The following is a 10483-nucleotide window of genomic DNA, read 5'->3' on the forward strand; positions in this document are numbered from 1 at the left end:
AAATTGTGTGCTATTTCCCATTAGTGTTGTTTGTTGGAAGGATAAAATGATTCTCAGTTGTTAAAAAAAAATTTATTATGTACAACTAATATTCTCTTGAGGAACTGAGGTGTCTATTATTTTTCCACTTCCCTTTCCTTAGGATGCTGCTTTCTCCTTTTTTGGAATGTTGCAATTGCATCATTGATTACATAAAGGGACACTGGTAACTATTAATATCTCTTTCCCAATTGCTTCTAATTTTATTTTAATTTTTTGCTTTTAATTTTTTGAATCTTCTGGACAAATGTCCTCTGTCCAGCTTGTGTGATAGCAGCTATGTTAAGCACTGTGGGTTATAAGCATAAGTTGGAATAATTTTCTCACTGATTATGAGCTGACCGCACTGCATGTTGTGCAACAAAATGTCATATTGATGCCAATTAGTTAACTAACATGTTACAAGAACATGAGTGGATTTGCAAGATCAGACAGATTCTCAAACATGGCCAAGCCACATACCCTGACAAGTTCACAATTGGGGCCTCAAGGCAGCTGTTCCTTATCTCCATGTTGTATGATAATCAGTAGTGTAACTGACTATGAAGAAGTTCAAAAAGTACAGCCCTTTATTAATGCTAACCTGAATCTCAGATTTATGTCCTCATGCCAGTTACTAAACAACAAAAACACTTCTTTTTGGCTCATGACCACTTTGGCATATTAAACAAGGAAGAAGGAAGCTTAACAGTTCCTCTGAGGGTCCAAGCTCATTGTGTCAGCATTCTTATTTGTGAAGCATTTCTGCTTTTACATATCAAGTTGACTACTCTGTTTCAGGGTTTCGTAGGAATTGGTAAGGAACACAATGACCCACTGCAGCAATTTCTAACACTGTTCCTTTATAATCTTAGGATTGCCACATTTATCTGTGTGTTCTATGCATTTGTTTTGCTAAACTTTACATGGTCAGCAGCATACAAGAAGCTTCTAGGAATTTCCAATAATTAAGGCTTTCTAGGTTTAACAGTATTAATAGCGTTATAAATCTTATGAAATAAGTTTAATACCTTCAGGGGCATCTTAGGCAACTTATTGCCAGTATTTGGCCTTTTGATTTCAAGCTGTCTCTATTTTCTGCTTAACCATAGATCAGGCATAGGCAAACTCAGCCCACCAGATGTTTTGGGACTCCAACTCCCATGATGCCTAGCTATTAGGACCAGTGGTCAGGGATGATAGGAATTGTAGTCCCAAAACATCTGGAGGGCCGAGTTTGCCTACGCCTGCCATAGACCATAAAGCAGAAAACTAAAAATACTGTATTGAATATAGGGTAGGATTTAACGTAACACTAAGTGGGAGTATGAGCAGGAAACAACGTCCGCTCATGCAGTGGGACTTTTCAACCTGTGCCCTCTTCCCATAGTACCATAGGATTGTTGGAAGGGACCTTGAGGGTCATCTAGTCCAACCCCCTGCAATGCAGGAATCTCTGCTAGATCATAGCAGATGGCCATCAACCTCTGCTTAGCAAATAATAAAGGACCTTTCTGCTCTAAGCACAAGTGAGTAGCAGGATTGGATAATTCAGTGAATGAAGCACCAGCTCTCCCTGTAAGGAAAGACAGCCACACTGCAGAGGAGGCAGGAGTGAGAGCTGTATTGTCCTTTCCCTATTAGCCACTCGGCTAAGGAAAATTGCAGCTGCTTCCAACAGTGACAGTCAAATAGGTAACCCCCTCATGCACCCATCCCATTGTGGAAGGAGGGGATTTCTTATCAATCCTTAATTGCTGCTTCCTTTAACATACATTTTGGGGGGAGTTAAAGTTTAGCCAATAAAGCTGGGTCACTTACTCTCTTCTTGAAGAAGTTATATTCTAGGATAAATTGGCGTATGAAAAATCTTCACTATTGATACTCTGTGTGCTTTGATATATGTTTATAAAAACATTGACTGCAGTGCCCTCCAGCTGCCACCCCAAGCCAGTTGAGTATTCTGTGGCACACTCTAGGGTGCATATTCAGTTCATGAAAACTGCTAGACAGGTCTAGTTCACATACTCCTCAAACCTGTTCGCCAACCCTCCAGAGTAGTGCATATGGGGAGGGGGGGCTCATTGCATGAGTGGACTTCATTCCCTGCACACAACTTAGTTGAATCCCACCCTGGGTTTCCAAAATCATAGATGAAGCTGCATCTCTTTTGCTCTACTATGTAAGATTGGGAGAGCTCCTTCATGCTTCGGTCCCCAAGGTATCTGAATTCTAACGGGAGTAAGTGAGGTATGCTGTATCTCCTGATTCAGAGAGAAGAATTCAGAGGCCACAGTAAGCAGTCCGTGCCAGTTCCATCAAAGGCTTCATGACCACCTTAAAAACCTGTTTCTTAACAAATGCAATTGGCTGCATCAACTCTTCCACTCAGAGAGAATTCTTGCTACTCCAGAGCAATTCTATTCTAGTCAGCATTAATGCTGATAATCTATACTACAAAGAAAGAAAAATGGGCCTAAATATTTCAGGGACTTTGAGATGACCAGCATTTATTTTACTTTGTAAGGTTTCTGCTACAGTGAATATTAATAAGTTGCAGCATTTGATAATTTTATTCTTTCAAAACCTGTGTGTGTGGCATACATTTTTCTGACTTGCTAACATTTTGACACTTCGTATAAACATTTTTCTAAATGTCTAAATCGGACAGATATTTTCTGGACTGAAAAAGAATGGATAGCAAACAAGTTTCATGAATGTGTAGATTAGCTAAATCTGGCTTTACAGCTTCTAGTATTCTCCAGTGGTCCTCTTAAATGTCGTGATTCTTCGACATGTGACCAACTTCTGAAACAGCTTTTATTTGTTTCTTTAAGGGTCTGTCTTTAGCTGTCATTTAAAAAATCCTTCTTGCCTTACCTTATATTCCTGTCTGTAGTAACTTGCCAAAATCCATGCATTGTCTTCAGTTTTTCACTTAGAATCACTTTCCACTTCCCAAAATGATACCAATTTAATTGTAATAAATTTTTATACTGCTGTTTAGGCATTTTGGCATTCTTTTGGTTCTTTTACCTTGCACACCTACAGAAGTCCTGCTTTTAGCAAGCGATGCTGAAGATCAGTCACATCCTTGCATGTTGTGACGTCTTAAGAGCTAAATAGGTCCAATTAATTTGAACTAGCAGTGCTAGCTACAGTTCACTCAGGAATTTGTAACTTTTTTTATAAGAAAGTGATTTATGTTGGATGCAAAAAATGTATAGGATGCAAGATAGATTTATTGCTATGATGTAATGTGTCCTGGAATCTACCTTTGGAGTGAATATGTTAAGTGCAGTTACTAGAATCGGTATAGATTGGTTTGGAATTTTCATAAGCCTCTATTGGGGGAACTTGTGATCTTTCAGATGTTTTGGGACTCCCACATTGACCCCAGCTGCATGACCTATGATCAGAGCTGATGGGAGTTTGGAGTCCCAGCTTTAGGCCACAGGTTCCCTAGCCTTGCTCTGTAAGGTGAAGATGGTGTCTTCCACCCTATCCTACCCCACCCAGAAAAGAAAACATGATGCTGGGCATCAGAATCCACTACAGTGGTACCTCGGGTTAAGTACTTAATTCGTTCCAGAGGTCCGTTCTTAACTTGAAGCAGTACTTTAGCTAATGGGGCCTCCTGCTGCCGCTGCGCCGCCGGAGCACAATTTCTGTTCTCATCCTGAAGCAAAGTTCTTAACCTGAGGTACTATTTCTGGGTTAGCGGAGTCTGTAACCTGAAGCGTATGTAACCTGAAGCGTATGTAACCTGAGGTACCACTGTATATGAATTCAGAGTTGTTTCCCAAACCCAGGAATGGCTAAACTCTTGACTTGCTGGACTGCAGTTTCCATCATATCTGAAGATAGGCTATGACAAGGGCTAGTAGAAGTACAGCAACATCTGGAAGACCCCAGGTTAGCCATCCCTGCCCTAATCTATGATGATGGGAACTCGTAGTTGTGCATGTGGCAGATAAATGCACTCAACTCAGGCTCACATTCACCTGTTCTTATGCTGTAGGGCTGAGTCCTGGTCTAAGAATAGTGATGGTGGGGCTAAGCCTTAGAAGAAATTGCTTGATTATCATGCTGTGTACATGCATTCGTCTAGGCATTGGGATGCAATTTGCTCTCCTGCACCGGTTTTTGTTGCAAATTTTATAAAGAGGTAGACCTACGACATAACAGTGGGGAACCTCTGCTCTGTGGGCCTGATCAAGCCAGACCTCCCCATTTAGCTAGCCATGGCATTTTGGCTAAAACACACCTACCTGCCCTATCCCTGACATATGTCATCAGGTATAGGGCAGGTAAAAATGCCTACAGAGCTCTGCGCAAGCCCCTTTGCAAGCTCTGGTGATCAGCTGTTCACCAGAGCCTGTGAGCCACTGTGTACATGGCACTATAATCACTGAGTTTCACAGTAAGAAATGTTCTGCTTGACTGTATCAAATTTCATATCCTTCCAGGAGGGCATTGTTACTTGCATGGTGGTAAATACTGCCCCCCAAGTTTCACCACCTTAATTTTTCTACATGTACCCAAGGACCACTTGGGACAAAAAGAAAATTCCAAGAAAACCAACTGAATTTTAATTTAGGAAATGCTTATTTTCTTCTCCTAATCAACAAAATGGTATCCAGTGGTGCAGTTTTAAGTGATCAGCTGGTTTACTTTTTTTAAAATGAAAAGAATCCTTGGACAAAAAAATCCCTTTAAAAGTCTGTTTTTTTTCTCCTTCCACGAGGGTTTGTTTTGTTTTGTATGGCAGTACATCGACATTGGTTGAGGTGGTGATGGGGAGAATGTCCAATATCTTTTTCAAACAAAAACTGATATAGGAAAGTAAGCTTTGTCCTGTCTACCACAGCATACAACCCTTTACTACTCTGACATGCATTGGAATTAAGCTTGAGTTATTTTACTGTGAATATGGTATATTATGCATTGTTATAAGTTATGCTCTACTCCACATTGGAGGAAGAATGGCTGGGGAAACCCAGCCAGATGGGCGGGGTATAAATTATTATTATTAGTAGTAGTAGTAGTAGTAGTAGTAGAATGGGACATAACTTAAATAAATGAACGCAGCCCAACCCCTCCTGCCAAAGCCACCTCAGTCTGCCAACAGCTGATTGACAGGCTGCAGAGAGTGCAATTTACATTGAGATGACTCTAGAAGAGGTAGTGTCTATTGGGGTACAAAATATAGTTGTGTACTGATGCTGAAGAAAAGGGCTACCTTGAAGAAGCGCACCAGATTCCCTCCCTGCGACGACTGGCAACAGGCGCTATGTCACTTTTCCCTCTCATGCCGTTGGGCCCTCTCTCACTCAGGTAAATTGCCCCCACCTCACTGAACAACCCTTTACCCGAAGGTTTCTTTTCCTTTCCTCTTATAATTCTAGCCCAGAGTATCCTGTGGGGAACCTTTTTGAGGAGATTAGTAAATTGGAGTCTCAGGCAGGTTTTCTTAAAATTAAACAATAAAAATTTAAGGCACGATAGTATTTAATACAAATGGATTAAACTTTGGTTACTTCAGGAATACAGTGCGATTTCACTTTAATGCTTTCTCTGTTGTTTTCGAGTTATAGGTTTGGTTCCTTTATACGGTGATACTTTCTTTCAGTTATCCACCCCCTTTAACAATCCTGCTCCTGAGGTATTTTAACTAACAAACCAAAGGGCTCTCCACACTCCCACCTTTCAATGGGTTTGGGAGTTTGTTCTTTTCCTTAGAAGAATCCCCTCCAGACTAGATTTGAGTCCCAAGTAGGCTGTTCCTTGGGACTCCTACTTCTCCTGGCTCAACCTCTGTCTCCCAGTAAAATTCTGGTCTTTTCCTCCTATGGGACACCACACTCTCCTTCACTGTACTCTCAGAGCGGAAGCTGTTTTCCCTCAGAACCAACTCTTTCTCCCGTTCACTCTTTTATATCTCAACCTATCTTGTATCCTATCTCCCTACCTATCTCCCGATCTCTCCAACCTATATTCCAACCCTGTCCCTCACTCTACCTAACCAACTGTCTCTCAATCCTCTCCTTTTAAACTCTCCCTCCTGGAACTACGGCCAGTCAGAGGCTCCTGTTCATAAACCATTTCCTGGCAGGGAAAGAGAAAAAAAGAAACACCTTTTGATCCAACCAGTCCAGCAAAACCAACTTTTTCGTCGCTGTCCCCCTTCCCCCCCCGAAAAAGTACTAACAAAATATTAAAAGATGCAGAAAGTATCCTGGCACTATAGTACCCATGCCAATCCTAAATGAAACGCTCGCTTGTAGCAATATGGTATTGGCTTCACTTCATTCTACCTGCTGCTCCTAACAGAAGAGCCCATGATAGTTTTGTCTTGGACAGGTGTCTGTCTTTCAACCATTACAACATAGGAACTTTTAGACTTTTAGCACACACATCGTTAAAAACTGTAGAATTTGCTTCCGCAATGTGTGATCGCCAACAACCAAGATGGCTTCTAAAGAGAAATTGTTCATGAATGATAAGGTTACTAGTTGTGATAGCTATCTACTACCTCCTGGATTATGGCCCTGAAGATCAGTTGCTGGAGAACCACAGTAGAACATCAGCCTGGATAGCTCAGTTGGGTAGAGCATGGTGCTGATAACACCAAGGTTTCAGGTTCAATCCCTGTAACGGGACAACTGCATTACAGGGGGTTGGATTAAATGATCTTCAGGGTCCCTTCCAACTCTACAATTCTGTGAACAGAAGGCAGTTCTGCTTGTGGCCTCTACAAGCCTATGAGCTGATAAAGCAGGGCCCTTACGTTTTTTTAATATCTGCATATCAATACTGCTAGTGGGTTCAGACTGTTGAACATCCAGGTTACCTTTCGTTTATGCAATACTCTGGGTCTGGGGGGGCAATTGCAGGGAAGATTTTCATGGCAGGATTCTTGTATCTCAATACTTACCAAAACCTATGGCATGTGGAATAATTGAATTTTCCTGGGCTGTAGTCAAAGTTTGGCAGCCCATAATGGAGTTGAGATTAAATTGTGAATGGTTTGCTTCTGTCTGGGTACTGAAATCTAATCACAGTAGCCTCTGTTAGCAACTTGTGTAGTGCAGTGACTGAGCTCAGGTAACCACCAGTCCAAAATATCTTATTTAAAGTGTCTACACGATATTACCAGGGAGGAGCCAGTCTATGATGGCATGAACCTTTTGAAGACTAATGCTGCTATCTCATTTCAGGTGATAAGCAGTTTTTTTAAAGCAGTGGTAAAACTAAAAACCTTTAAAACGCCTTAGAATAAAGTTTAAAGCCTGTAAAGATAAGACACCAATAACGTTGTTGAACTCCCTTTCAAACCAATTAACGATTCTTTGCTCTGCAGAATAAAACCACTAAAAATTAAGACAGCTGCTGAGCAAGAACCAGCACTCTCACATAAAAAAAGCAAAGCCCAATTAAATTTATGCAATGCTGTACTCCAGAGCTTTCCAGACTGTGTGTCGTGACACATTAGTTTGTCGGCTTCAGTGTGTAGGTGTATCACATGAACACTCCCCGTGCTCCTCTTGGCTAGAAAGGAGTTAGTTTACTCTCTGGTTTGCTAGTAAAACTGAATTACTGTGTCCCGAAATGACGCATGTCTAAAAAGTGTTTCACTAGCATGAAAAGTTTGGAAAGCTCTGCTTTTCATGATTGAAACATTTTGCGTGTAAATGTATGCATGGACTAAGAATGCATTGTCTCTTCTCGCCCTCTTTTGTTAATATGATCAAAGTGTATTGCTGAAATGTGTCCTAACACATAATTCAAGGTTTGACACAGCTGTAACAGTGGGCTTCCCCAAGGTTTATTGGCTATATCAGAAGGTAACAAGACTAAAACTTGGGTTTTTTGTGTAGAAGTGTTACCTGATCTGCCAAATAACTTTCTGCCTGTATCCAAATTGGATTCCTCTAAGACAGGAGTTCAAGCTATGGTTTTCCCAGTAGTGATGTATGGAAGTGAGAGCTGGACCATAAAGAAGGCTGATCGACAAAGAATTGATGCTTTTGAATTATGGTGCTGGCTCTTGAGAGTCCCATGGACTGCAAGAAGAACCAACCTATCCATTCTGAAGCAAATCAGCCCTGAGTGCTCACTGGAAGGACAGATCCTGAAGCTGAGGCTCCAATACTTTGGCCACCTCATGAGAAGAGAAGACTCCCTGGAAAAGACCCTGATGCTGGGAAAGATGGAGGGGACAGGAGAAGGGGACGACAGAGGACAAGATGGTTGGACAGTGTTCTCAAAGCTACCAACACATAGCTGTCAATTTTCAGATTTGAAAATAAGGGATCAGCAGCCTCACCTGTTCCGGGGACAGTCTACAGGATATCTAACAATCTGGGATAGCAGCGGGAAACGGCGCCGGAATAAGGGATTTTCCTGCAAAAAAAGGGAAGGTTGACAGCTATGTACCAACATGAGTTTGACCAAACTGCAGGAGGCAGTGGAAGACAGGAGTGCCTGGCGTGCTCTGGTCCATGGGGTCACGAAGAGTCGGACACGACTAAAAGACTAAATAACAAGACAGGAGTGGTGACCCTGTGGTTCCTGCGATGTTGAACTCCCATCTCTGGTCATTGCCCTTTGCCCAGGCTGGCTGGTGCTAATGATAATCCAACATTATCTGAAGTTCAAAGCTTCCTCATGCCTGCTCTCATACGATTTTCTGCCTAATATTTTGTAATTCCGCATACCCATATACTTTATGATGTGTAGCAAAGGCGCCAATTGATGTTACATTCCCTTCATCTATGAAGCAGCATATTGGGGACTTCTTGTTTATTTATGGGCAGGGAGTTTCCTCCCTGGGAACACCTGCAATTTGCTAATGTGCACTCTGTACAGCAACACCAAGAAACACCAAAAATTAAAGGAACAGGCTCTGATGCTCACTGATGCAAATAGCTTTGCCTGGGGGAGCACCTGAGCTTCTTTTGTACACATTGTACGGAGCAAACATAGTATTGTGACTTGTTTCTTATGATTTGAGGAAACCAGCTCTGAATTTTATACATTTAAAATGGATTTTATTCTTGTGCTTTCTTAAAAGTTATTTCATTGTTATATGTAATATGCAAGGTGTCTTAAAAACAGGCTCTGGTAAGTTCTGTCTGCGCTATGGATGTGTCTTTTCCATGTCTTCTGCCATCAAAGCCTAACAAAGCCACGGTTGTACAGAGTCTTTCCCCTTTTTCTTCCCAGCATCCATTAGTGGTCTTTGTAGGTTGGCTTGTGCCAACCTGTAGCTGGCTGGGACCAATGGGAGTTGTCTTTGGGCTTTTAGTGAGGCCAGAAGGAAAGAAGACAAATTCCAGAAAAAACGCCTTGAAACCTCAGAGCAGGGCTAGTCAATGTGGTGCCATCCAGTTGTTCTTGGACTATGGCTCCCATTAGCCACAACAAGCATGCCAATGGTTAAGGATGTAGTCCAGCAACATCTAGAAGGCAACGGTTGGTTTCCTCTGTCTCAGCACCTTTGTTCCAGACAGGTGTCCGTCTTAAGTCTGCTGTTAGGCAAAAACAAGAGGTCTTTTAAGACAAGTACATTTACAATGCATGTCTCTACTCGGGCCGGTTCCTGAGCGGTACGCACTGTTGATTTATTTTTGAGCTGATGTTGCAGAATTGCATTGTTATGGCCCGCGCATGCGGAAGGTCCCAGGCTTAGTCCGCAGCATCTCCAGTTGGGCGGGTAGAGACCCCTGCCTGCAATCCTGAAGAGCCACTGCCAGCTAGTGCTGAGAATATTGACCTGGATGAAGCCTTGGTGTGGCTCGGTATAAGTTATATTCCTATCTGCTGTGGACTACAGTGCATCGGATGAAGATTCCCCCTCAGGTATGTGCCCCTCTTACCCACCTGCCAGCCAGACCTGATTGCCTCTAGTCCACAAAAGCATTTCACCACAATGCTAGCATGTTATTACTGTTACTGATATAGCCTGCACAGCTCAGTTGGTGAGAGTGCGGTGTTAAAAATGCCAAGGATGCAGGTTTGATCCCCGTATTGGGACAGCTGTGTACCCCTGCAATTGCAAGGGGTTGGACTAGATCATGAGTAGGCAAACTAAAGCCTGGGGGCCGGATCCGGCCCATTCGTCTTCTAAATCCGGCCTGTGGATGGTCCAGGAATCAGCATGTTTTAACATGAGTAGAATGTGTCCTTTACGGTAATTTAAAATGCATCTCTGGGTTATTTGTGGGGCCTGCCTAGTGTTTTTACATGAGTAGAATGTGTGCTTTTATTTAAAATGCATCTCTGGGTTATTTGTGGGGCATAGGAATTCGTTCATTTCCCCCCCAAAGTATAGTCCGGCCCCCCACAAGGTCTGAGGGACAGTGGACCGACCCCCTGCTGAAAAGGTTTGCTGACCACTGGTCTAGATGATCCTCAGGGTCCCTTCCTTCCAGCACTACAGTTCTAAGATCCTAATATGATA

This window comes from Podarcis pityusensis, assembly GCF_964106645.2.
Source record: "Podarcis pityusensis genome assembly, chromosome: 8".
NCBI lineage: Eukaryota > Metazoa > Chordata > Lepidosauria > Squamata > Lacertidae > Podarcis > Podarcis pityusensis.